The following is a 26,910-nucleotide window of genomic DNA, read 5'->3' as shown; positions in this document are numbered from 1 at the left end:
GTTGTGTAGGGTAAGCTGTGGTAATTCAGCACTGATGAAGATGAAGGATCCTCAGGGTTTGAGTCAGTGAGAGATGGACGTGTCTGCGTTCGCTAGGACGGGCAGGTTTGGGATAGAGGAAGGTGAGGTAGTCCCTCAAGCGGCTGAGGCATATCCTCCACTGTCTGAGAGAATTAGAGACGAGCGCAGTGCTGGGGTTTGCTGGCAGCTCGGTTCCTGACCTCATGCATCTGCTGCAGAACAGAAAGTGCTGAAGCTGAAGGTTCACACCTGAGCAAAATGCTTTAGGTGGAATGGGATTATTTATAAGGATGGACACCTTTATGTGAATGTTAAGCATTTTAAGGGATCTAAGAATTTAGACATGCCTTCTTCTAAGGAGTGTAGGATGATGTAAAATGCATGATGTAACTGGTGGGTTCAGATTCAGCAGCTTGATTTTAATGTGATTTTAATAGGATTAGACTGACCACAATTATTATTGTAATTTACATCTACAGTATTAAGCTGACACTATTTTATCAGCTCCACTTACCATATAGAAGCACTTTGTAGTTCTACAATTACTGACTGTAGTCCATCTGTTTTTCTACATGCTTTGTTACCCCCTTTCATGCTGTTCTTCAATGGTCAGGACCCCGACAGGACCACCACAGAGCAGGTATTATTTAGGTGGTGGATGATTCTCAGCACTGCAGTGACACTGACATGGTGGTGGTGTGTTAGTGTGTGTTGTGCTGGTATGAGTGGATCAGACACAGCAGCGCTGCTGGAGTTTTTAAATACCGTGTCCACTCACTGTCCACTCTATTAGACACTCCTACCTAGTCGGTCCACCTTGTAGATGTAAAGTCAGAGACGATCGCTCATCTATTGCTGCTGTTTGAGTCGCTCATCTTCTAGACATTCAACAGTGGTCACAGGACGCTGCCCACGGGGCGCTGTTGGCTGGATATATTTGGTTGGTGGACTATTCTCAGTCCAGCAGTGACAGTGAGGTGATCCACTCATGCCAGCACAACACACACTAACACACCACCACCATGTCAGTGTCACTGCAGTGCTGAGAATGATCCACCACCTAAATAATACCTGCTCTGTGGTGGTCCTGTGGGGGTCCTGACCATTGAAGAACAGAATGAAAGCAGGGTAAAAAAGCATGCAGAGAAACAGATGGACTACAGTCAGTAATTGTAGAACTACAAAGTGCTTCTATATGGTAAGTGGAGCTGATTAAATGGACAGTGAGTGTGTTATTGTATATATATACTGTATATTTTGGGTGCTTATGGTTAGAAGAGGCGTTCCGACTGCCCGACTGCATCCTACTCCTGTATGAACAGTAGAAAAAAGGCTTTAGGGTTGTTGCCCATCTGAAATGACCCCTTGAATTATAGAAGACTTGTAGACTCTCAGTAGGAGGCTAGCGGCCTGGCGCAGGATGATAGGATTAGCACCGAGCTAAGCTCCTTCTTCTACTGTCTTCTGGTTTCTTGTTTAGTTTTACAGAAACAAAGAGCTACAGTCTGAATCCAGACTCGGTGAAGTTTGTGTCCTCGTTCTAGTGTTTTATTTTTATAAACACAGTCACTTCACATCGAGGCGTACATTAGCATACTTCACCGCTCGGGGCTAAACACAGAATCCTCGCAGCAGCTGCATCTGCTGGTTAGAAAGCTGTTGATATTCAGGATTTTCTCAGTTTCTCTGTGTTTTCTCTCTATGACATGTTTACCGTCCTGAACGATCCCGCTCCCGCTGTGGTAATAAGTAGATTCTGCTGCTCTGCCAGCACACAGATCAATGAGAAATTAGCTTTCGACAAAGCTAGCGGTGACTGTGGCGGAACGGGCTCGGGCGCTTTTTAAAAAAACGGTAAAATTAAAATTGATTTACGATCTTGCTCTCAATTTGCTTTCGTCTCTTAAATCAACCCCCACACACGTGGCATGTTTATTCTAGACTGTACTGTGCACGTGCTGTTCTGTAACGGGTTTGTTGTGAACGTTTATAGACATTTTAAGAATATTTCTAGTTTGGTACTTGAATACAGACAGAAATTCTTTGTTATTCTTTGAGTCAAATGTTTATCTTAAAAGCTAATTGGCCACTATAATCTTTATAGAACGATATTTCAATCATTATAGAGTATTTATTTATTAGGATCTGAATTTGATGTCCACCTTGGTTCCATGTATGACAGGACGGGTATTTACGGGTCACCCATGAGTTTGTACTTCACTTACGAGTCTTTGTACTGGGTTAGGACTCTCGCTCGGACACGAGGAGAACATGCAAACTCCACACAGAAAGAATCAAGACCTCTCTATTTGGAAATCGAACCCAGGACCGACCCAGTGTGAGGCAACTTGTTGGGTGAAAGGCGGAACACAACCTAAACTGGTCACTAATCCATTATAGGACACACACACATACACTCACGCTCACACTTAATAGCTCCAGTTAACCTGACTGCATTTTTTTGGACCCCGGCGACTGGAGCATCCGGAAGAAATCCACAAGGACTATTTGCTGTCGTCCAGCCAAGCTGCCTTAACGGTGGCATAACAGCTGGCATTACAGCTGAAGTACTGGAAATGCCTAAAATAAGTCTGGTAGCACATACGCCTGTTAAAATGAACTTTATAAGCACTTGGGGTCTGTCCGGAAATCTGTTGAGCTGCTCATGAGGCAGATTATTTAGACGCACTACTTAGACAGAGATGCGACGATTACGTCACCGCAGTTTTAGCTTACTAAGCTAACACAGTTAGCCTCGGGCAGTTCAAACCGACATCGGACGCTCCGTCGTTACTCGGTCAGATCATCACTCAGAATTAAGGCGCCTCAGTAGGAGCATTTTAAGGGATCTAAGAATTTAGACACGCCCTCTTCTCAGGAGTGTAGGATCATATAAAGGGCGTCTACATAGAGAGATCACGAGGTTTTCAGACAGACCCCATGATGTTATTTACTTTAATAAATTGTTGATCCTTTAAATCCTGTATTACGTCTGTGGAATCGGCATAAGTGTATCTGTGAATGTTTTTGGGTTCATTAATGTGTTGAGTGTGGGTTATTGAATGTCCTTTTTCGTAAAAACGACCCTACAGACCGTCCTGATGTGATTGGTCCGTCCTACATCGTGAGGAAGGGATGATATTTTCCCCCCATCAGTCAGAGATCGGGGACGCTATGGTGATTGAATTTGAATGTCATGACACTTTATTAACTTATTATGCTCATCGATAAATAACGAACGCTGATCTGTACTGTTTCCTCACGTCTCTTACAGTTAGATTCTGGCGACTCCTCGCTCCTCTAAGCCAAAAATAGTTTTAATTAAGCCGATCTGCTCAGAATTAGACTCGTCTGTACGGACGCCTCGCGTGAAAATAAAGAATTAAGTAAAGAAACAGCTTTGTAATTAAATGAAAATATTGGTGGAAGCAGCTGTGTACGTTTAAACGAACTTAATTTGATTCCGTTTCCCCAGAGCGAGCTCTCGTGTGGAGTGCCGAGTCACTCGCACGTATTCTAACGGCAGCGCTAATGAAAGGTATTACAGTCGGCTGATGATTTTTAAGTGAGGATGAGTTAACACGTCCTCTGCGGGGAGTCGGCGGCTGCACGCCGTGTTGATGCACGATTAATGATGATTTGCTGGATTCGTCACGGTGGGGAAAAATAAGCATGAAATACGTCATAGGCTAAAGTTACCAAATGTTTAGTACTTTGAGTTTTATGTATTAAATTCATCTAATAAACAGTAATAGTGCACTTAAACATACTTTCTTTAACTTTCATTTTATAGTTTTTGAGCTCACACTAGCATCCTGCATTAAATTTTTTAATTTTTGCATTTTCTTCCCATTTTCCTCCCGATTTAGCGACTCAATTTTGTCTTCCACTGCTGAGAGATACCAGATTGCATCCGAGGAGAGCACGCCGCTGTACACGCCTCTTTCGACGCGGGGGGGAACATTCATCTAATAAATAGTAATAATGCACTAATAATTAAATAATTCTTGAGACAACCCTCCCTATTTATCCAGGCTTGGGACCTGCACTAAGAGCAAACACACACGCAGAGATGTTTAAAAGACACATGAAATCTGACTAAACTATACTAGACCCCAAACAAGTCCACCTTTAACATGTGCTACCAGAGAGAGGGGCGTGGCACATAAACATTACACCAAACTTTACACTTGGCACAATGCAGTCAGACAATTAACGTTCTCCTGGCAACCGCCACACCCAGGCTCGGAGAAACGTGATTCGTCACTCCAGAGAACACTTCTCTAGAGTCCAGTGGCGGCGTGCTTTACACCACTGCATCCGACGCTTTGCATTGCGCTTGGTGATGTAAGGCTTGGATGCAGCTGCTCGGCCATGGAAACCCGTTCCATGAAGCTCTACACACTGTTCCTGAGCTCATCTGAAGGCCACGTGAAGTTTGGAGGTCTGTAGCGATCTGCAGAAAGAGAATGGAATTCACTGAGCTCCTGAGAGCGACCCGTTCTTTCACAAATGTTTGTAGAAGCAGCCTGCATGCCGAGGTGCTCGGTTTTATACACCTGTAGCCATGGAAGCGATTTGAACACCTGAATTTAATGATTTGGATGGGTGAGTGAATACTTTTGGCAATATAGTGTACATGCATGGAGACGGTAGTTCAGATTTTACTTTTTATAGTTTGCTTCTGAAACGATGCATTTTGCTTTTAGATTTTTTTTATTAAGAATAAAAACTCATTGCTGAACAGCACGTCATTTAAAGAGAAGAGATTCAAAAGTCTGAGCTGAAGGAAAAGCATTTAGGACCTGCAGTATTTGTCTAAAGTAAAATTTCTGCCAGGATCTTCTTATACTACTACGTTCTGACTAGAACTGACAAAATTCTAAATAGAGCACTCTGTATTCATGCCAATCACCTCGTCTACACGTTTCTACTAATATTTTTCTGTTTTATATTTTGTTGCGGATGTATTTAGATCCCTTGGGTTAGATGTTCTTGTTAGTGATCATTTCCCTTTTTTCCTCCTTGTTGTAACCAAAATTAGCTCCATGCTTTTGCTCCGGTAAGCTTAGGAAGCTCCAACCCAGATGAATCTTGTTCCATTTATTTTGATCTTTGCACCTCTGGAAGTCATCTGATGTCGGGCGTAGGGGGTCAGACTGAAATAAAACGTATTCACTGTCAGAAATGTGAAGCTCAGTTCCATCAGGGTGAGGATGTGTAGAATTAACTGGTGCAGGATCAGGGCTAAAATTAAAACACCTCTTGATCCTTGCTTACGTTTTGTAGGTGGTTTTTTGTTGAACCTCTGGATTTTGATTGGGCACAGAGGTGTGAAGTATCCCGATGTTTGTGACTCTGTAAGATCTAGTCTGGAGTCTGTATGTGGTGGAGATTTTGCAGAGTTCAGCTTTTTTCTGTTTTACTGTTTTGGTCCCTCAGTGCTGCTCAGTGGATTCTGGGATTTTGTGCTGACTTTAGGTTTCGTGTGCGTCCGAGCCTGAATCACATCAACTCCCTGTGTGTCAGTATTATTCAGCCCGATTAAATACTTAAATAGATCGTTCTTGATCTGCAGACGCTGTAATTAGAAACGTTTGCGACTGGGTAGAATGGATGTGTTTGTTTTGTTTGTTTTGTTTGTCTTATGATGTTTTAACCTGTTTGTTTCAAAACACTACAGTACATTAAAACGATATATAATCTGTAATTTAACCAGGTCTTGATCCGCCCAGCAGAACTAGAAAAGGACGAACATCAGGTTCTTCTGTCTTGTAGTACCCATGTGGTTCCCCTCTGCTGAAACACGTCTTTATATGAACATACACCGATCAGCCATAACATTAAAACCACCTCCTTGTTTCTACACTCACTGTCCATTTTATCTGCTCCACTTACCATATAGAAGCACTTTGTAGTTCTACAATTACTGACTGTAGTCCATCTGTTTCTCTGCATACTTTGTTAGCCCCCTTTCACCCTGTTCTTCAATGGTCAGGACCCCCACAGGACCACCACAGAGCAGGTATTATTTAGGTGGTGGATCATTCTCAGCACTGCAGTGACACTGACATGGTGGTGGTGTGTTAGTGTGTGTTGTGCTGGTATGAGTGGATCAGACACAGCAGCGCTGCTGGAGTTTTTAAACACCTCACTGTCACTGCTGGACTGAGAATAGTCCACCAACCAAAAATATCCAGCCAACAGCGCCCCGTGGGCGGCGTCCTGTGACCACTGATGTAGGTTTAGAAGATGACCGACTCAAACAGCAGCAATAGATGAGCGATCGTCTCTGACTTTACATCTACAAGGTGGACCGACTAGGTAGGAGTGTCTAATAGAGTGGACAGTGAGTGGACACGGTATTTAAAAACTCCAGCAGCGCTGCTGTGTCTGATCCACTCATACCAGCACAACACACACTAACACACCACCACCATGTCAGTGTCACTGCAGTGCTAAGAATGATCCACCACCTAAATAATACCTGCTCTGTGGTGGTCCTGTGGGGGTCCTGACCATTGAAGAACAGGGTGGACTACAGTCAGTAATTGTAGAACTACAAAGTGCTTCTATATGGTAAGTGGAGCTGATAAAATGGACAGTGAGTGTAGAAACAAGGAGGTGGTTTTAATGTTGTGGCTGATTGGTGTACTTCTATATCATATTTACGTATATACTTCTGTATATACTTCTCAAATTTCCCCCTTGGGGATCAATAAAGAAATCTCATCTTGGAAGTCCCCTCCACTTGTTATTCTGGTCTTTTCCCACAAAGCAGACTAGTGGCCAGTTTTGTCTGCAGCCAACCGGTAGCAGAGCTGAGATTCGAACTCAGTGCAGTAAGGAGAAGCACTTGAATCAGATTATCTGCTAAATTCTGTACATGTAATCAATGTGACTGATGTTATAATACATTTTATTGTGATATAACCTTTTCACACCCCAACAAACCCAACAAAAGTTATTTTCATGGCTGAGATGTTTCCTCTTTGCTAAGCAGCGTGAGGTAACCAGGACCGGAAAATAAGGCGGGACTAATGATCACAAAACGACGGTGCCAAAGCCGAGCCTAAATTCATTACACCAGCTCCAGCGAGGAAGCAGCAGACCTGACGCATGAACCAGAACAAACACACGTGCTGTGAGCGAGCAGACATCCTCGTTACTAATCCAGCGCTGTGCTACTCATTACACAGTCTTACACACCGTGTTACTCATGTTCAACACACACACAGTCGGTCCGGTCGCTGCCTGACTGATGAGTAACGCGCTCGGGAGCTTTATTTTATAATTCTGCTCTCGGTCGCAGTCGGCATTTCAAACTCAACCCACGATATAAATAACTGTATGAGACGTGGTCAGAAGCGCTTCATTACTAGGCACAGGTTGAAATAATCAAAGGACGAGACCGGTTTTGTCATACTGTGGGTAAAATGGACATGCCCACACACATCAGGAGTTGATAACAGGTTCGAATTAGCAACCATACCAACTTCATTACAAAGACAAACACAAACATGTGAAGCACAAACACTGACTAATAACGACTTACCGGTAATAAGAGCCACCTTTATACAGCCGGGAAATAGTTTTATTCTGTTTGTGCACACAGCGGGTCTGTACAAAAACACAGACGCATTTTACATCATCCTACACTCCTGAGAAGAGGGCGTGTCTAAATGCTTAGATCCCCTAAAACGCTCCTAGTGAGGCGCCTTAATTCTGAGTGATGATCTGACTGAATAACGAATAACCGACGCCTCCTCAGCGCTCAAGGCAATCCCAGCATTCAGTGCGGCACGACTTTTCTCACAGTAAACTACAAACATAAATGCGGAGCAACCAACGGAGTTCTTTTCAGATGTAAATTAATTATCATTGATTTTTAATTTATATAAAGGTGTAATTATACAAGTGTCATTTATTTGTAAATTCAGGCTCGTCAGGGACAGTTTAACCGTTTTCGGTACACTGAGGGAGACGTTAGCTGGCGTGATAGTGGGTTGGGCTGCCTCAGCCCATCAGTTTGAATTGCCCAAGGCTAACTGTGTTAGCTTAGTAAGCTAAAACTGCGGTGACGTAAGTAGAGCGTCTAAATAACCTGCCTTATTATCTCCATGTCTTATTAGAATCCTCTCTACTGAGGCAGCTGATCAGGTAGGCACTAGGCAGCAAGGCAGCTCACCAGGTTTTCAGACAGACTCATTCTGTATGTACGCAGATATGTTTTATTTATATTTTATTTTTATACTCTTGCCATTCTTGCTGCTGTAACAATGCAAATTTCCCAGGCACGGTGGCCTACCGTTCCTGTCGTGGGTGTAACTGAAGGGTGTAAAACATGACGTGGGATGATATAAGGTCGTCTTATCTTATCTCTTATCTTCTGAGGACAGTGTGACGGCGGTGGGATTTGCACCAGGAATGATGGACAGGTTTAAACTGGAGGCAGAACTGCATCAAGAGTCCTTTCCAGTTTGCAGTGATCATGAACAGGCTGATTGGCGAGGTTAGACAGGAATCTACGTGGAACATGATGTGATTTGTAGAGAGTTTGAGGAGCAGATTAATGCCAAGTTCTCACTACACGACTGGATCTCTTGTAATCGGGAGTCTTTCAAGTCGGTCTGTATTTCACACTACACGACTGATCGGTGATAGAGGATCACACACTACACCATCTATCACCAACTGGCATCGCAGGCGAGCTTCTCTGGTCTCCCGAACTAAGTTTTGTCAGGAAAAGAAATGTGAGAAGTGACGAGGGGTTTAATGACACCACGTCCAGAAATGCACGTCAACAAGTAGCGAGCGATCAAAGTTTGTGTGCTGATGTGCAGCGTAAAATCAAAGAGAAAAAATAAATGAATCTGAGTGGATTTGGCTACACGAACAGCATGGATTGTTCTATAGTGAGTTGGAGGTTAATAAATATTTTTGGTAATGCAGCGTGGGTATTATGTTTTGTAGAGAACGATCAGGTCAGAAATACTGTAAAGCTTATGTGTGTGCTGATGTATTCTGATATAAACTATATTACACCCCTGTACCACCTTTTTACACTCCTCCCCTGCGTTTCCCCTCACACCGTATCTTGTGTTCTCATTGGCTGTTCGACACAGCACTCATTGCCAGTCGGGCAACTCAGATCCAGATATTTGACAAGCTAGATATCTCTCTTTGGTCGAGCCACTCAAATCGGCGACCAGTCGGCGAGCGAAAATCAGGGAGAAAATCGTGTAGTGTGAACCAGGCATAAGGAGCCTGGAGAGATGGAGGGACAAACGGGAGAGAAGAGGAATGAAAGTTCTTTTTCATACTACAAACTTTTAGGTGGTACCTAGGGGTTTTGGTTTAATCAGGGCTGGTTTTCTACATTTTTTTAATACTAACTAGAGATACGTCGGAATTTTCAAACATACTTAAAAAAAGAATCAGTCGTGCATTTTTCAGTGTAGATGAACATTAGTTACCTACTGTAAATAAATAACAGATATGCATCGTGTACAAGGAGGCGGCGAGAATTCATTTCTGCACCTTCATGTCATGGGAGATTAAATATAACCAGCAAATATAATTACTGATCATTAAAACTGTGCTGCCACTGACTAGGAGCAAATAATTTTATTAGCTCGCCTATATTTTCACTCAGTGAAAATGATCAGTGTTGCACGAGTCTTAAAGCTCCCGCTGCTGCAGTAGTATTGATGATAAAATATATTGATTAGGTTTTGTAGTTTTTATAGCCTGAACAACAAGGGCATTAGACTTAGACACTCTCAGCTCTGCTAACGACTGGTCACGCCCAACCAACTTCTTTGAGCGTCCAAAAATCCAGACTATAAGCGTCTCTCAGTCACGACAGATTACTACTCCCACCCTCACCACTTCCTTCAGAACAATAAACAGACAGAGAGATAGAGTGATAGACAGATTATAGATAAATTGTGTCATTTACACTGATCAGCCATAACATTAAAACCACCTCCTTGTTTCTACACTCGCTGTCCATGTTATCAGCTCCACTTACCATATAGAAGCACTTTGTAGTTCTACAATTACTGACTGTAGTCCATCTGTTTCTCTACATGCTTTGTTAGGACCCCCACAGAGCAGGTATTATTTAGGTGGTGGATCATTCTCAGCACTGCAGTGACACTGACATGGTGGTGGTGTGTTAGTGTGTGTTGTGCTGGTATGAGTGGATCAGACACAGCAGCGCTGATGGAGTTTTCAAACACCTCACTGTCACTGCTGGACTGAGAATAGTCCACCAACCAAAAATATATCCAGCCAACAGCGCCCCGTGGGCAGCGTCCTGTGACCACCGATGAAGGTCTAGAAGTTGAGCGACTCAAACAGCAGCAATAGATGAGCGATCGTCTCCGACTTTACATCTACAAGGTGGACCGACTAGGTAGGAGTGTCTAATAGAGTGGACAGTGAGTGGACACGGTATTTAAAAACTCCAGCAGCGCTGCTGTGTCTGATCCACTCATACCAGCACAACACACACTAACACACCACCACCATGTCAGTGTCACTGCAGTGCTGAGAATCATCCGCCACCTAAATAATACCTGCTCGGTGTATTTGATGCTTCTCTCTGGATCACAGTGTGTCAGGAAACACACACACACACACACACACAATCCAACACGAGATCAGTGATGTGAAACACACACACACTTCCAACTTCCTGACAGCGTTATGAAAGACGCTTTCCCGTTCCATCATGACTCTGCCCCTATGCACACAGCCAGGTCCGGACAGACGTGTTCAGACACGTTCAGAGTCCTGCACGAAGCTCCGATTTTAACTTCACTGAACAGTCTAGTGAGGAATTGCTTTATTTGTCCAGAGCCTGACCTTACTTTTGACTGAATCGGTACAAATTCACACAGACACACTCCAAAATCTCATAGTGAGCCTGAAAACCTGGTGATCTCTCGACATAGATGCATTTTACATCATCCTACATCCTTCATGCGTCTAAATAATCTGATTATGAGTTCTATGTGTTATTAGAACCCTCTCTACTGAGGCAGCTGATCAGGTAGGTAGTAGGCAGCAAGGCAGACCCAGCTAAGCAACTTCATACATTTTGCCTGTGGGTTTGGCATGTTCTCGTCTACATAGGTTTTCTTTCAGTCAGTTCAGTGCCCCCTTTCCTCCATGCCATTCTGAAACCATTGGCATTTTTATTCCTTTTTGCTTTTTAACGTTAATATCATTCACTCCTCCGGGAAGCCTTTCTACAAGACTATGGGAATTTGTGACCATTCAGTGAACAGACTTAGAGGTCAGGCACTGATCTTGGAGCAGAAGGCCTCATCCCCAAAACGCTGAGTTGGGTTGACTGGTCAAACCAGGTATTTATAGAGCTTGTTTTGTGCTCAGAGGTGTAACCAAACTGTATTTCATAGTAAATTTTGTGTACTACTACAGACTCTGTAGCAGCGTATGAGTTTTAATCAGCGTTTTATGAGCTCTTTATGAGTGAATGGAGAATTAGAGAAGCACTTCTACGCTTCCTGTGCTGCTGACTTTTATAGATGCTGCAGTGTCCTGTGTTTACACCCATAATCCCTCACGCACCGGAGCAGCCCGGGGTAACTCAGAGAGAGAGAGAGAGAGAGAGAGAGCGTTTTACGAGCTGATGAATGATTCACATGAACGGTGGGACGCACTCCATCCTACACTGCCATGAATTATATAAAATAAAGGCTCACACACACACACACACACACACACACACACCTCCATACAGCAAGCGTGACTGCACTATCAGTAAAGAGAAACACTACGAATGGCAATGACCTTCTTAAAACATAAAAAGGTGTGAAGAGGAGGGTCAGTACTTTCATCTGACCCACTGGAAGGCCGGATTATAGGTCACAGATGACCGGATACAGTTAACCTGCTTTAAGGGAGGGTTATGAAACCACCACGCTGCACTCGACCCCATTTTACCTACAACATACAGGCCGAGTGACTCTTTAATAAAACGCACATGTGAGAGAGGCTGCCGGTAAATCCCAGCCATTAAAAGTGGAGGCGTGGGCGTGGGCATGGGCATGGACCACGTCTGTCTGAAAACACAGACGCGCACTGTACGTCATCCTACACTCCCGAGAAGAGGGCGTGTCTAAGTTCTTAGATCCCTTAAAATGCTTCTACTGAGGCGCCTTAATTCTGAGTGATGATCTGACTGAATAATGAGTGAGCGTCCGACGCCTCCTCAGCACTGAGGGCAATCCCAGCATTCAGTGTGGGAAAACAACATACAGACGAAACAACATACAGACAAAACAACATACAGACAAAACAACATACAAACGAAACAATATACAGACTAAACAATGCACATACAAAACAACTGGTACGACTCGTGACTCATGAACAACAAAAGTCAGCAACATTAGTTATGTGTGACAATTATATACAGTGAAGCCCGAAATTATTCATACCCCTGGCAAATTTTGACTTAAAGTTACTTTTATTCAACCAGCAATTTTTTTTTTGACCAGAAATGACACAGGTGTCTTCCAGAAGATAATAAGACGATGTACAAGAGGCATCATTATGGAAAAAAATATTTCCCAGCTTTTATTTACATTTGAACAAAAAGTGGCATGTCCAAAATTATTCATACCCTTTGCAAACGGTCACAGTCTATGGGAAAATCCAAAGTTCTATACCATTCCAAATAGTCCAAGCTGTTCTAAAGCATCCTAATTACCCTGATTCATTGGGAACAGCTGTTTTAATCAACTCAACAGGTAAAAAACAGCAACTCTCTGCAGTTGGTTTGTGGACAGTCATGGCTAAGACAAAGGAGCTCACTAAGGACCTGTGGCTGTGCATTGTGGCAGCTCACAAGTCAGGAAAGGGCTATAAGGCCATATCTAAATGTTTTCAAGTTCCAGTGGCTACAGTGCAAAGTATTATTAAAAAATACAAGACATTCCGCACTGTGGAAAATCTCAGAGGACGTGGTCGGAAGCCAAAAGTGACACCTGTGCTGGCCAGGAGGATAGTGAGAGAGGTGAAAAAGAATCCAAGGATCACCACCAAGGCCATACTGGTGAATCTGGGCTCTGCTGGTGGCAACGTCTCAAGGCAGACAGTCCAACGGACACTGCACACTGCTGGGTTCCACGGACGCAGACCAAGGAGGACGCCACTTCTCCAGAAAAGGCACACAAAAGCTCGCTTGGCCTTTGCAAATGCTCATCTGGACAAAGAAGAAGACTTCTGGTCTTCTGTTTTATGGTCAGATGAAACAAAAATTGAATTGTTTGGCCACAAGGATGTATCCTTCATTTGGCGTAAAAAAGGAGAAGCCTTCAACCCTAAGAACACCATCCCCACTGTCAAACATGGTGGTGGGAACCTAATGATTTGGGGGTGTTTTTCAGCCAATGGACCAGGGAACCTAATCACAGTAAACGGCATCATGAAAAAAGATCAATACATCAAGATTCTCAACAACAACATCAGGCAGTCTGCAGAGAAACTTGGCCTTGGGCACCAGTGGACATTTCAGCACGACAACGACCCAAAACACACAGCAAAAGTGGTGAAGAAATGGTTAGCGGACAAAAACATTAACATTTTGCAGTGGCCCAGCCAGAGTCCTGACTTGAATCCAATTGAGAATCTGTGGAGGGAGCTAAAGATCAGGGTGATGGCAAGGAGACCCTCCAACCTGAAAGAGTTGGAGCTCATCGCTAAAGATGAATGGGCAAAAATACCAGTGGAGACATGCAAAAAGCTGGTCAGCAATTATAGGAAGCGTTTGATTGCTGTAATAGCCAATAAAGGCTTTTCTATTAATTATTGAGAAGGGTATGAATAATTTTGGACATGCCACTTTTTGTTCAAATGTAAATAAAAGCTGAGAAATATTTTTTTCCATAATGATGCCTCTTGTACATCGTCTTATTATCTTCTGGGAGACGCCTGTGTCATTTCCGGTCCAAAAAAAAAATTGCTGGTTGAATAAAAGTAACTTTAAGTCAAAATTTGCCAGGGGTATGAATAATTTCGGGCTTCACTGTATATATATACTGTATATATGATCCGACATCATTCTGATCGTGTCATTTTCTGCTCTCTAATAATAATAATAATAATAATAATAACGCTCCGGCCGTCTTAACCCGCAGCGCACACAATGGGTAAATGTTCCAGCCAGCTTCCGACGTATTGATGAAGCGTTGCTCTCTACTTAAAATGGTGGAATACCCTACGTAGTGCACTTCACAGGAACAACTGGGGTGAATGGAACGCTCCTACAGAATCGGTGCTAATGATTGTAAGAACCGCTTTCTGAACCAATCAGAGCTTCTGATTGTAATTGTTAGTAAGAAACGCTGTTATTTGCATTCATTCAGTTTGCGTCACACAGATGACGTGGTAATGAAACGCTCGATCGGCTTTCTAACCACTTCCTGTTTTACTTCACAACCGGGAAAAGTTTGGAGGTTTTTAATTATAAGCACATTTACAAAATAACGGATTCTGTTCCTAATGGGACACACGCTTATAAATGTAATAGCATCTGGAAGAACAGAAGCTCAGGTAAGCAGCGGTTATGGATATTTTGCTGTGTTTTGGATTTTGGCCGCTGTGCCGTGATTTGCATTGAAAACAAAACGTCAGCTGAAGCTTTAACTGGAACCTAGGAAAGTAAAGGCACGAAGTAAAACGGCTAAATAAAGTCGTTAATCTGTTGTTATTTTTTATCTGAATTTACAGATTATTTCTTTATTTCTACGCTACATTTCCAATATATGTTTTGTGTAGATTATATTGACTCGTGACTCGACTCGGACTCGTATTTTGTGACTTGTGAACATCTCATTTCCAAACTATATCTAATAGATTTAAATGTAGGAGATGGACTCACACTGAGCATTAAGCACCAACACGGGTCATTTAAGCAAACAAGATGAACCTGAATTCAACACGGTCATCACTGTAGACCACACCTGGACATTGTATGGCCCCCTTTTGCTCTCCCCATCCGGCCCACATGAGGTCAGTGGTGATAGAGCGTCTAAATAATCTTCCTCGTGAGTTTGATGTCTTATTAAAATCCTCTCTACTGCACACAGCGTCAAAGACCACGTCCCCTTTTTAGTCCAGTTTTTCCCACCTAGCAGGCCAATTTTGTCTGCTGCAGACACTGCCAACCTTGTTAGCTAGGGGGCGCCCAACCGACCGGTAGCAGAGCTGAGATTTGAAGTTGAATCTGTCTATCTGTTATCACAGGTAAATAATGCGAGTGAAATAATCCATTTTAGAATTGCCATATAAACATGAGCACAACTTTGTAAATCACAAACACACCAGACGGACTGTATACACACACACACACACACACACACACACACACACACAGATGCAGATGAGCTCATAACAGGACCCAGGTGGTACCACTGATCAGAACCATGAACCCGGAGGTACCAGCGTTCCAGAATCTCTCAGGAGGTTCCGTGACAGCGTGTCATCATACTGTCGAGGTTTCAGCAGTTTCGGGGGAAAATGCAGCTGCTGTTTTTAATGATTTCCAGGCTCCGGTTCACGCCGGGTGCCGTTAATATCGGAGATGTTCTTCATAACATCAGTGTGTTCTATCTTCTAGCGCCGTAATGTTATTATATACACCGATCAGCCATAACATTAAAACCACCTCCTTGTTTCTACACTCACTGTCCATTTCATCAGCTCCACTTACCATATAGAAGCACTTTGTAGTTCTACAATTACTGACTGTAGTCCATCGATTTCTCTGCATATTTTGTTACCCCCTTTCACCCTGTTCTTCAATGGTCAGGACCCCCACAGAGCAGATATTATTTAGGTGGTGGATCATTCTCAGCACTGCAGTGACACTGACTTGGTGGTGGTGTGTTAGTGTGTGTTGTGCTGGTATGAGTGGATCAGACACAGCAGCGCTGCTGGAGTTTTTAAATACCGTGTCCGCTCACTGTCCACTCTATTAGACACTCCTACCTAGTTGTAGATGTAAAGTCAGAGACGATCGCTCATCTATTGCTGCTGTTTGAGTCGGTCATCTTCTAGACCTTCATCAGTGGTCACAGGACGCTGCCCACTGGGCGCTGTTGGCTGGATATTTTTGGTTGGTGGAGTATTCTCAGTCCAGCAGTGACAGTGAGGTGTTTAAAAACTCCATCAGCGCTGCTGTGTCTGATCCACCCAAGTAATACCTCTGTGGTGGTCCTGTGGGGGTCCTGACCATTGAAGAACAGCATGAAAGGGGGCTAACAAAGCATGCAGAGAAACAGATGGATTACAGTCAGTAATTGTAGAACTACAAAGTGGTAAAATGGACAGTGAGTGTAGAAACGAGGAGGTGGTTTTAATGTTATGGCTGATCGGTATATAAAGGCACCCCTTGCAGCAGTGAGGGTTAAGACGCCAGGATTCGAACCCACAACCTTTCAATTTATAGCCCAGAGCTCTACCATCTGTAAATCATGTAAAAATATTTGCGGTGCAGTAGATTAGCAACAGATTCGACTCTGTTTTTATCTATTTTGGGGGTAAAAAAAGGAAAACACATCACAGTGAGAGTGAAGAAACACCATCTTGAGCTCTCAGGAAGCCGTCTGCGTGGTTCTGGATGTGTACATGCGTAGATTTTGTGCTCCAGCCCCGAGCCTGCGGGATCTATTTATAGCCACGACTCCAGCGCGTTGGTTTTAGCATGGTGTGAGTTTGAGTGATTCAGTGTAAGAGCCGTTATACGCAGCGGGCTCACTCTCGCTGTCTCTCTCTCTCGCACTCTCTTCTGTCTCTCTGCATTCTCTTTCTTTCTGGCTCTTTTATTTTTTGGGTATTTTTAATCCCAGGACGTCTCATCACAGTGAGAGGACTCCACCGCTGCGGCGCTGCCGGCTGGATGTTGATGCGGATCGCTGTTGAAAACCTCCCGTAGGAAAATCCTAGAAAAAACATTAAAGATGGAAATGAGCTGAAATGCAGGAGTGGGATTGTCTGCTGGAACCAAGTGTGAGATCTCTCGGTCTGGTATTTTGATTTAATAATAAAGAGCAGATTTATTTTAGGAGATGCGACAATGAAGCAACCAAATTTTAATTTATGTAAATAATAAATAAATTACTCAAAGCGTTACACCGATCAGCCATAACATTAAAACCACTGTCCATTTTATCAGTTCCACTTACTATATAGAAGCACTTTGTAGTTCTACAATTACTGACTGTAGTCCATCTGTTTCTCTACATTCTTTTTAGCCCCCTTTCATGCTGTTCTTCAATGGTGACATGGTGGTGGTGTGTTAGTGTGTGTTTCAGTGCTGCTGTAGTTTTTAAACACCTCACTGTCACTGCTGGACTGAGAATAGTCCACCAACCAAAAATATCCAGCCAACGGCGCCCAACGGTAGTGCAAGTGGCAGAGGTGGTGCAGTCGGGAATCGGGAATGAATCTAGAAAAATAGAGGAAAGCAATGCAATTACTTTCATCAGTGCTTCTCTGGAGTCCTTAAGCCCGTCTAAGCACACGATAGGTGTAGAAGGAACTGCCATTATAACTGAAATCCCTTCAGCCAGGTGAGAGATATATAAAGTAACGTGCTGAGTGATGCTCGGCCGGCGCTGTTCACCACGACTCGTTTGTTTTTGTGCTAATGAGAGCGCTCGCTGACAGAACGTTTCAGCTCCTGGTTTTAAAAGCCGACGTTTCCGTTTGCTCACGGCGGATGTTTTAAGCACCTTCAGTTTTGATGTGGGCGAAACATTACACCGTCATGATTCCTATTCATCCTGGAGGAAATGGCTTAAAACTGATGTTGGTGTCGGAGCGCGTGTTTCTGTAGGGGGGCGGATTTGGGGCTCTCGTCCGTCAACATGTTCATGAACCTGTAAGGACTGCACTGCTGCAGTACCTTGAAACTCAGTGTCAGTTGGTTCTGGTAGTGGTGTTGAGTTTTAAAGATGTTGAGTTTTAAGGTATTTTTCCCATAAGGAAGTTTGGGAAACCTGTTAATGCGTTCATGGTCCCGTGGAGCTGCAGATATTTTAGTCTCATGTAAAATAATGAGGTTGTTTTGTACACTTATACACTGAAAATAACACAAATATATAATAAAAAAGCCGTTAAAACTTTAGTTTTACTTCTTTATTATTTTCTTACGCTTCTTAATGGTGGAGATGCTTGATCTGGGAATACCTTTTTGTGAAATTCATAATGGATAAAATGCATAAGACGACAATTCACTCATATTTGCCTTAAATACCTGCTATATATAATTTAATACACAAAATAAATGATAAAATATCAAGTAGAAATAAGTTGCATCAATCCACTAAATATTACTAATGTTACTAAATATTACTAATATTACTAACGATGTGAGTGTTTTCTTAACCCTATATTTCACAAAATTGGTAAAAAAACATCCATCCAAAACACCAGATGGGCCATTGATTGATAATAGCCGTACATAAATAATCCACGGGAGGCCGGAAGACATGTATCTAATTGTATACATCGGGTTTTTCAGGAAAACAATACACCCACTGATGATGTAGAGGTCTCTAAAACTTGTGTATCAAATATGATACGCTTGGCATTATAGGGTTAACCCTGCCTGCACTCTTACCCCAGCTTCCAAACAAGCTAAACTCATGGAGATTTATGGCATGTATTTGTACAGTACACATGTATCTGTATATATGATAAATGCAGGTATCCCAGTGGCTAGGCTGTCAACTCCATTCTGACTCCCGGCGATGATATGGATAGGGTTTAATTATATGCATCTTGTTGTTGCCTGTCCTCTTCCTTTTTTACCTTCAACTCTTCCAAGCATTATTGTTTTTCCACCTGTAATTGGTTCTTCTCATCGTGTGTCCAAAATAATAAAGCTTCAGTTTGGTTATCTGGACTTCGAGTGAAAGGTTTGTCTTCTTCGTGATGCCCTAATCCCCTACGTCTTTAATACCCTTAAACCTGAAGTCAGCCACAGCTAAAATGTCATGTTGTGGTCGAGCTTTTGGATGCCTGGAGCTTCATTGCGGACTCTTCACAAGCTGGCAATCACAGAAACCTTCATGCTGCAGTTCATTCCGCTTCCCACCGATCCATTAGTGCCATGCCGAGGCTTCTGCGATACGTCTGACTGAAACGTCGTTTCACTGGAGTGGAATCTGGTGGAAATTGGCCTCGTTCACACTCCCCCACCTCGGCCCGCCCCCGTCCCCCGCCCCCGCCCCCGTCCCCGTCCCCTTCGTCCCTGCCCACAGCTGTCTGGAGGAAATTGAGTGCACTTTTGCACAATCCGATATGACGGGCCAGAAATAATGGCCTCCCGTGCCACAGGTATCCATCAGGCTGCTCCGAGCTCTCGCTGACATCCAACCGCGATAAATAATAAATCATGTTTGTGTGATATTAATAAGGTGGATGGAGAGCCGGCCGGGGACGCGCCGAACCGTTCGACTCCTGTTCTCATGCTGCAGTCGGTTATCATGTGAAGGTCAAACAAATGATAACCGCTTTATTATTTATATAAGCTAATATACTGGTTAGTGGAGGACTTTGACCTAACCCAGTCATCACACCTTAAACAGATGCTGGTGTTCCAAAATAAATCCACCTTCTCCGATTACCTCTGTATTTTTCTCGTCTTATTAAATCATTACTGTTTATTGAATAAAACATGAGATGAAGGTAACACATTTAATAAACAACGTCATCCGACGTGAGCATTTTAATAAAGTAATTCCACAACCGGGCACTCAATCAACCAGCTGACTGAATTTACCTGGTTACCAGTGTACCTTAATGCCCTGTAGAATAATAATCTCGTTTATTACTCGAAGTTTCTACAGAAACACTAAACCACGACTCAAAGAATTAACGTCTACGGTTTAAAGACCCCACCGTCACACAGTGAGAGCTATCATCTACAAACTGATGATGCTCAAACAATAGTGAACGTATTCAGGAGTGGTCAGCCTGCTGCATCAGTGGCTGCATGGCAGAGCCTGGGTTTGAACCCACAATCCTCTGATTGATAGTCCAACGCTCTGTACTTCTTTTGATCCAGTTCTGCTATTTATGTTGCACCAATCCCATTACAGGCTTCAACTAATGATCGTTATACATCAAAGCTGCATCAATCGATAAACCAGTCAGTACCTTTAGGTTTCCTTCACTAAAGAATTCAATTTACTGAGATTTTTCTGTGATAAAATGCATCACATCAATATATATATATATTTATAAAACAGATAGTTCCGGTCCTAAAATCTGATTGGCTGAGCCGCGTTCGAAGCCGTTGTAAAATCCCCAATAAACGCACACCTAGGACCACCTCACATCATTCCATATTAATACGCCACTGAAAAGAAAAAGTTTATGTTATGTTCGCCCTCATGTTGCCTAGCAACACTGTTAATCGAACTACCTGGCGTCGTGGGAGAATGTTTTATTGTAAGTTTATACACAATAAATACATTTATGAATTAAACATTGTTGTATTTATTATATTTTATGTTGACCGCCGTTTTATAAAAGCAATAAGCCACTCGAGACCGTGCGTTACTGCTATGATTTTAGCACGGGGAAAGAAGTTTTAGGCACTCGTGCCAAAAACGTCATTCCCCGTGCTAAAATCACAGTAAAAAAAAACCTCCTCCTTGTTTCCAGAGGCGATTTAACCTGCCTGTGGGCCCAGGGGCTCCGGCTGGTTGTCGGCCCCCACGTATATTTTTCATAAAATCAGTACACAACGCAAGACAACAGAGTTCCTTCTGAACTAATATAGCCATGTTATCCAAACCATAGTAAGGACAGAAAACAAAGCGATAGCACACAGACAACAATCAACAGGTCAAAACATTAAATGCAGTTTCAGTAAAATAATAAGGATGTACATATGGAATCAGGAAGAGTACCCAGGTCTACAGTCTCATCATTTCACATCACACAGTGCAGTTCTAACATGAAAAATAGAAAACATCTGAGCCTACCTTTAGAAGTCTTTTCTTCTACTTTTCTGGAATAAAAAGTCTCTAAAAATGTCCATAAAATCCAGATTTCTCAAAATGTCACTCTTGATAGACATCAGAGTCAAGTGGTTCACTCTTTCTTGGTGCATAGCAGATCGCAGTTTATTTTTAACTATTGCAAGTTTGGAAAAAGACCGCTCCCCTTTTTTGCGCCCCACTTGTACTTTCTAAGCTCAGACATTTTGATAACGCGCTAGCTCTAACGTTCATGTTGCTTAACTGAAACCACCAATTTACGGACCACGAATTACAGCAGCTCGTTAGAGTTTATCTGGCCAATCAACAGTCAGAAATATGAATAACGTGTAAATGATTTACAGAATCATTGGTTTGTAAGCTTCCCCATTCTTATTAACCAAAATAACTAACAAAATAAATAAAAAATAAAACAGCCAATCCGGGGCCCTCAATTATTCGGGGCCCCTGGGCTGAAGCCCAGGTAAGCTCGTGCATTAAATCGCCGCTGCTTGACACTGACATGGTGGTGGTGTGTTAGTGTGTGTTGTGCTAGTATGAGTGGATCACACACAGCAGCGCTGCTGGAGTTTTTAAACACCTCACTGTCACTGCTGGACTAAGAATAGTCCACCAACCAAAAATATCCAGCCAACAGCGCCCCGTGGGCAGCGTCCTGTGACCACTGATGAAGGTCTAGAAGATGACCGACTCAAACAGCAGCAATAGATGAGCGATCGTCTCCGACTTTACATCTACAAGGTGGACCGACTAGGTAGGAGTGTCTAATAGAGTGGACAGTGAGTGGACACGGTGTTTAGAAACTCCAGCAGCGCTGCTGTGTCTGATCCACTCATACCAGCACAACACACACTAACACACCACCACCATGTCGTTCCCGTTTGGTGATAATTTAGGAAAAGCTGTTTCTATTCTGGGGCGTTGGTGAGCACTGTGGGGTCACAGCAAGAAGGTCCTGGGTTCAATTCCCTTGTGGAGCGTCTGGGTCCTTTCTGTGTGGAGTTTGCATTATCAGGTAAATTTAAGATACAAAAAATTGCCCTTGGATGTGTTTGTGTGTGTGTGTGTGCCCTGTGATAAACTGGTGCCCTGTTCAGGGTATTGAGAGCTGGGATAGACTCCAGCACCCCCGTGACCCTGATCATGATAAGCGGCTTAGAGGGTGAGTGTTTCCATTCTTTTGAAAAGAAAGTCATCATGGAGGAGACGGATGAACATGTGAGCTCGTCCTCGGCTCAGAACAGGCCACTCTCAGCCTCCATTTCCTAAACCGAGGGGGGGTAAAGTAATTACCCCAGGCTCACGCTCCCTCCCCGGCTCTCTGCAGCATTGTGCCTGAGGGGGGAGCGTTCTGTACCCCGAGCGATCTCTCTACGGTCACAATGTCATACAAACAGCGGGTCTGATCTTACTCTGAGGCAGGACGCTGAATCAGTGTTTATATTCTGACATCGGGTCGCAGCGTGGCGTCCGTGTCGGCGATCGTGTGCTTTTAGGTTTGTTTTCGGACCTCATCCATGATTAGTTTGTAGCTTGGAGTAGAAAGTGCTGATGCTAATACTGATGCTGCGGCGCAGTCGGAACTGTTTTGTAACTGTGTTGCAGCAGCTCCGGTTACGACTAATTAATTAAATAGCGAAGCAATTACCGCCATTTTTATTCACCCAGGTAGTCCGCGGGGTTTCAGCTTAATTGCCGACACTTTTCTTTTAAGCTCTGTGTCTGTGTGATAAAAGTGTATTACAGGACGGTCAGGCTACTTCTATTTTTACTCTATTCTACTCTACTCTATCTGTTCTGGGACTGAAGAGCAGATTTAGAGAATGGTTTGTCCCAGTCAGCAGCTTTTCTGTGGCTTTTTATTGTTATTGACTTTGAATTATGGGAACTAAAGGTCATTTATTTATTTTCCATTTATCTGAAGACATTGCAGGGGTAAAATCAAGCTCCCCAGGACCCTTGAGCTGTAATATTTAGTGTAAACACCTTTAACACTGCGGGGGGTTAGAACTTATAGATATACAGCGATCAGCCATAACATTAAAACCACTCACTGTCCATTTTATCAGCTCTGTTTCTTTACATACTTTTTAAACCTCCTTTCACTCCTTTAACCTTCAATGGTCAGGACCCCCTCAGGACCACCACAGAGCAGGTATTATTTAGGTGGTGGATCATTCCTGTGACACTGTCATGGTGGTGGTGTGTTAGTGTGTGTTGTGCTGGTATGAGTGGATCAGACACAGCAGCGCTGCTGGAGTTTTTAAATACCGTGTCCACTCACTGTCCACTCTATCAGACACTCCTACCTAGTCGGTCCACCTTGTAGATGTAAAGTCAGAGACGATCGCTCATCTATTGCTGCTGTTTGAGTCGGTCATCTTCTAGACCTTCATCAGTGGTCACAGGACGCTGCCCACGGGGCACTGTTGGCTGGATATATTTTTGGTTGGTGGACGATTCTCAGTCCAGCAGTGACAGTGAGGTGTTTAAAAACTCCAGTAGCGCTGCTGTGTGTGATCCACTCTTACCAGCACAACACACACTAACACACCACCACCATGTCAGTGTCACTGCAGTGCTGAGAATGATCCACCACCTAAATAATACCTGCTCTGTGGGGGTCCTGTGGGGGTCCTGATCATTGAAGAACAGGGTGAAAGCAGGCTAAAACAGTATGTAGAGAAACAGATGGACTACAGTCAGTAAGTCTTCCTGGCTGTACTGGACTTAAGCAGATTCTTACGTTGTTGCTGCTACAGGCAGTAATGGAAATCATCCGGCTGTGCCGGGTCACTCGTCCACTTGCTTTTTTTTTCTGTTATTATCCACGTGGCCGGAGCTCCCAGTCCATGTGGAATCGAATCGTGCCTGAAGCTGCCGGCCTGTGGTCTCGTTATGCTCGTTTTCCCGGATTATTCATCACGTACTGGAGGGCAGGAACGTTATTCGAAGTGCGCAGACTGCAGAAGTGTAACGTAACGGGGGTGATGGATGACATGTTTGATGGGCTGCATGATTCCGCACCGCTGTGTGTTTGTTCAGCTGATTCAGGGGGACGTTTGCTTATCGTCTGAGCTGATGTGGACTTCTTTTTATTTTAGGTAGCTTGACCAAACATAGGAGCAGAACCAGCCAGTGAGAGGCGGTGAGTTAAAATACACACACACACACACACACAGTGTACAACCCCAAATCAGAAAAAGTTGGGACAGCATGGAAATTGCAAATAATGAAAAATAGAAAACACAGAGTTTTTTACATTGACTTTGACTTTTATTTGATGTCAGACAGGATGAACCTGAGATATTTCATGTTTTGTCTCCTCAACTTCATTTCATTTATTAATAAACATCCATTCCTGCATTTCAGACCTGCAACACATTCCAAAAAAAGTTAGGACGGTAAAGCATTTACCACTTTGTATTGTTGCCGTTCCATTTCACCACACTTTAAAGATGTTTTCATCTGACCACAATACAGGTTTCCACTGTGTGATGGTCCATCCTAGATGCCTCTGAGCACAGAGAAGTCGACGCCGCTCCTGGACATGGTTAACATAAGGCTTCTTTTTTTGCACAGTAAAGTGTTAAGTATCATCTGTGCAGTAACTCTGTATTGTAGAGCTTGATAAAGGTTTGATAAACTAATCCCTCACCCATGTGGTTATATCAGCTAGTGTTGAGTGGAGGTTCTTGATCCGGCGCCGTCTGAGGGATGGAAGATCACGAGCGTTCAGATTAAGTTTGCGCCCTTGGCCTTTATGCACTGAAATTCCTCCTGATTCCTTAAATGGTTTAATGATATTCTGCAGTGTAGAGGGAGAACATGCAAATCCCTTCCAATCTTTCTTTAAGGTTCATTGTTTTTAAACATTTCAATCATTTTCTCACACATTTGTGAACAAACTGGATCCTCTGATCATCTTTACTCATCAGAGACTCTCAGTCTTTCCTGGATGCTGCTTTTGTACCAAACCATGATCACAATCACCTGTTAAAATCACCTGTTTGGAATCACGTCGTTATTTAGTTTTTTCACCTCATTACGAGCCCTAAATTGCCCCCGTCCCTTTTTTTGAAATGTGTTGTATGTTTATTAATAAATGAAATGAAGTTGAGCAGATAAAAGATGAAATATCTCAGGTTCATCCTGTCTGACATCAAATACAAGTCAAAGTCAATGTAAGGAACTCTGTGTTATTATTTTATTTGCATTTTCAATGCTGTCCCAACTTTTTCTGATTTGGGGTTGTATATTCATTTGTTATTGTAATGTAAACTAGTACTGTAATATTAAAGTCCCACATAATTTATTTATTGGAGGCATTTACAGTCTCTTGCTTGGCGCCCCCTAGCAGGCACAATCGACAGTGCAGCAGACAAAATCGGCCACTAGTCTGCTGGGTGAGAAAAGACGGGACTAAAAAGCGGGCGGGGTCTTCGACGCTGTGTAAGGACCCTGGTTAGTAGCCCGAGGTGCCTTACAGAAGTGGAGGAACGAGGAGATCAGTGTGTGACTCTCCATGAGCGAGACCGACCTCATGGGGAAATCCACCGAAGTACGGAAGGGAGTAAATATACCCTCCTTGGTGTAATTCCTAACATGTTAGCATGTTATAACAAGACAACAGCCATGGACTGAACATGAGCGGGGTAACTGGGTTCCTGACATTCTAAATAATTCCTGTAATGTAAAGATCTGATGGGAACACTGGTACCCCTTTTCCACCAAAAAAAACATGGTTCTTGAACCGGTTCTGTTCAGGTTTCTTAGAACCTTGGTGTTCTGTAGAGAACCGATGCGTGTTTCCACCAGTTTTTGAGAACCAAGCAGCGTCATCATCGGTGGGCGTTATTACTAAGAGTTAAGAGAAGTAATATCATGGCGGAGTGTGTAGATTATGTGAGAGCATTTGTGCTGCTGTTACAGATGTTTGTTTTTATGTAAAAAGCATCGATCTAACTATCGGTGATAAGAAGACGTGACGTGTTTGTCTCAGTTGTTGTTTTCTTTAGTTTATTAACGTGAGAAGCGTTTTGTGCTTCACTCTCACCGCGACTCTCGGCGCAAATAACCGATTTGCTCAGCGCTCGACTTGAGCGATAAAACATCATTAAAGTTCCACGACACGAACAAACATCTGTGTGAAATAAACATCAAATCCACTCTAAAATACAACATGTATCTGTGTTTAACTGGATTTACTTCACGTGTGTTTATGCAGCTCGGGGAGTTGAAAAAGCTTCACGCTTTATTTTTCACGTTAAGCGGTGTTCGTTCTGTCCGGGTCACTTTTATCACGTAATATCACACAGTTCATCTTTTTAAAGGCGCTTTAAAAATATCAGCGGCAAACTGGCTCGAAATGTAATCAGGTGAAGTTTAAAAGATAAAAATGCAGCATTAAGCTCCATACGAGACCCCAGCTGACGCCATTGTTGCTAACGTGCTATGCTGTACAACATGACACGCCCACTGACGGACGTCACGGTTCGGGCTGAAACACCCAGTATTCCGTGGTGCCAGATCGGCCCGCTAGTTCGCTGTCTGGAACCTCTTTTTTCCGGTGGAAACACGCGGAACCGGTTCAAAATCAAGTTCGGGAACCGGAACGGGCTCCGTGCCGCGTCGGTGGAAAAGGGGTATGGGTGGGCGATGTTTATTGGGAGGGGGGCATTTTGAGGACACGTCCCCTCAATATATTGTGATTACAGCCTTGGGTACTAATCACCATTATAATTATGTCATTAAGCCTAAAATCGACTTCAGCTCCACGCCGACCGAGCGACTCTTCCACGTCGATTTTTCCACGTCCGCTCACGTTATTGATTCTGCT

At 43.3% G+C, this 26,910-nt stretch overlaps 1 protein-coding gene across 3 annotated transcripts in view; it reads left to right on the top strand.

Moving 5' to 3' along the window:
• adarb1b (adenosine deaminase RNA specific B1b) overlaps positions 1 to 26,910 on the top strand; it is a 155,188-nt gene that overhangs the window by 21,683 nt on the left and 106,595 nt on the right. For 2 of the 3 annotated variants that reach the window (XM_063005426.1, XM_063005425.1), the window contains exon 2: positions 24,176 to 24,219. The exons of the other annotated variant lie outside the window; for it this stretch is intronic. The gene's annotated coding sequence lies outside the window, so the exon portion shown is untranslated. The remainder of the gene's footprint in view (positions 1 to 24,175; positions 24,220 to 26,910) is intronic. 3 annotated transcript variants of the gene reach the window in all.

The sequence above is a fragment of the Trichomycterus rosablanca genome, chromosome 12 (assembly GCF_030014385.1).
Source record: "Trichomycterus rosablanca isolate fTriRos1 chromosome 12, fTriRos1.hap1, whole genome shotgun sequence".
Lineage (NCBI taxonomy): Eukaryota > Metazoa > Chordata > Actinopteri > Siluriformes > Trichomycteridae > Trichomycterus > Trichomycterus rosablanca.
Note: the sequence above shows the minus strand (reverse complement) of the source record. Positions and strands in the feature narration are given on the sequence as shown.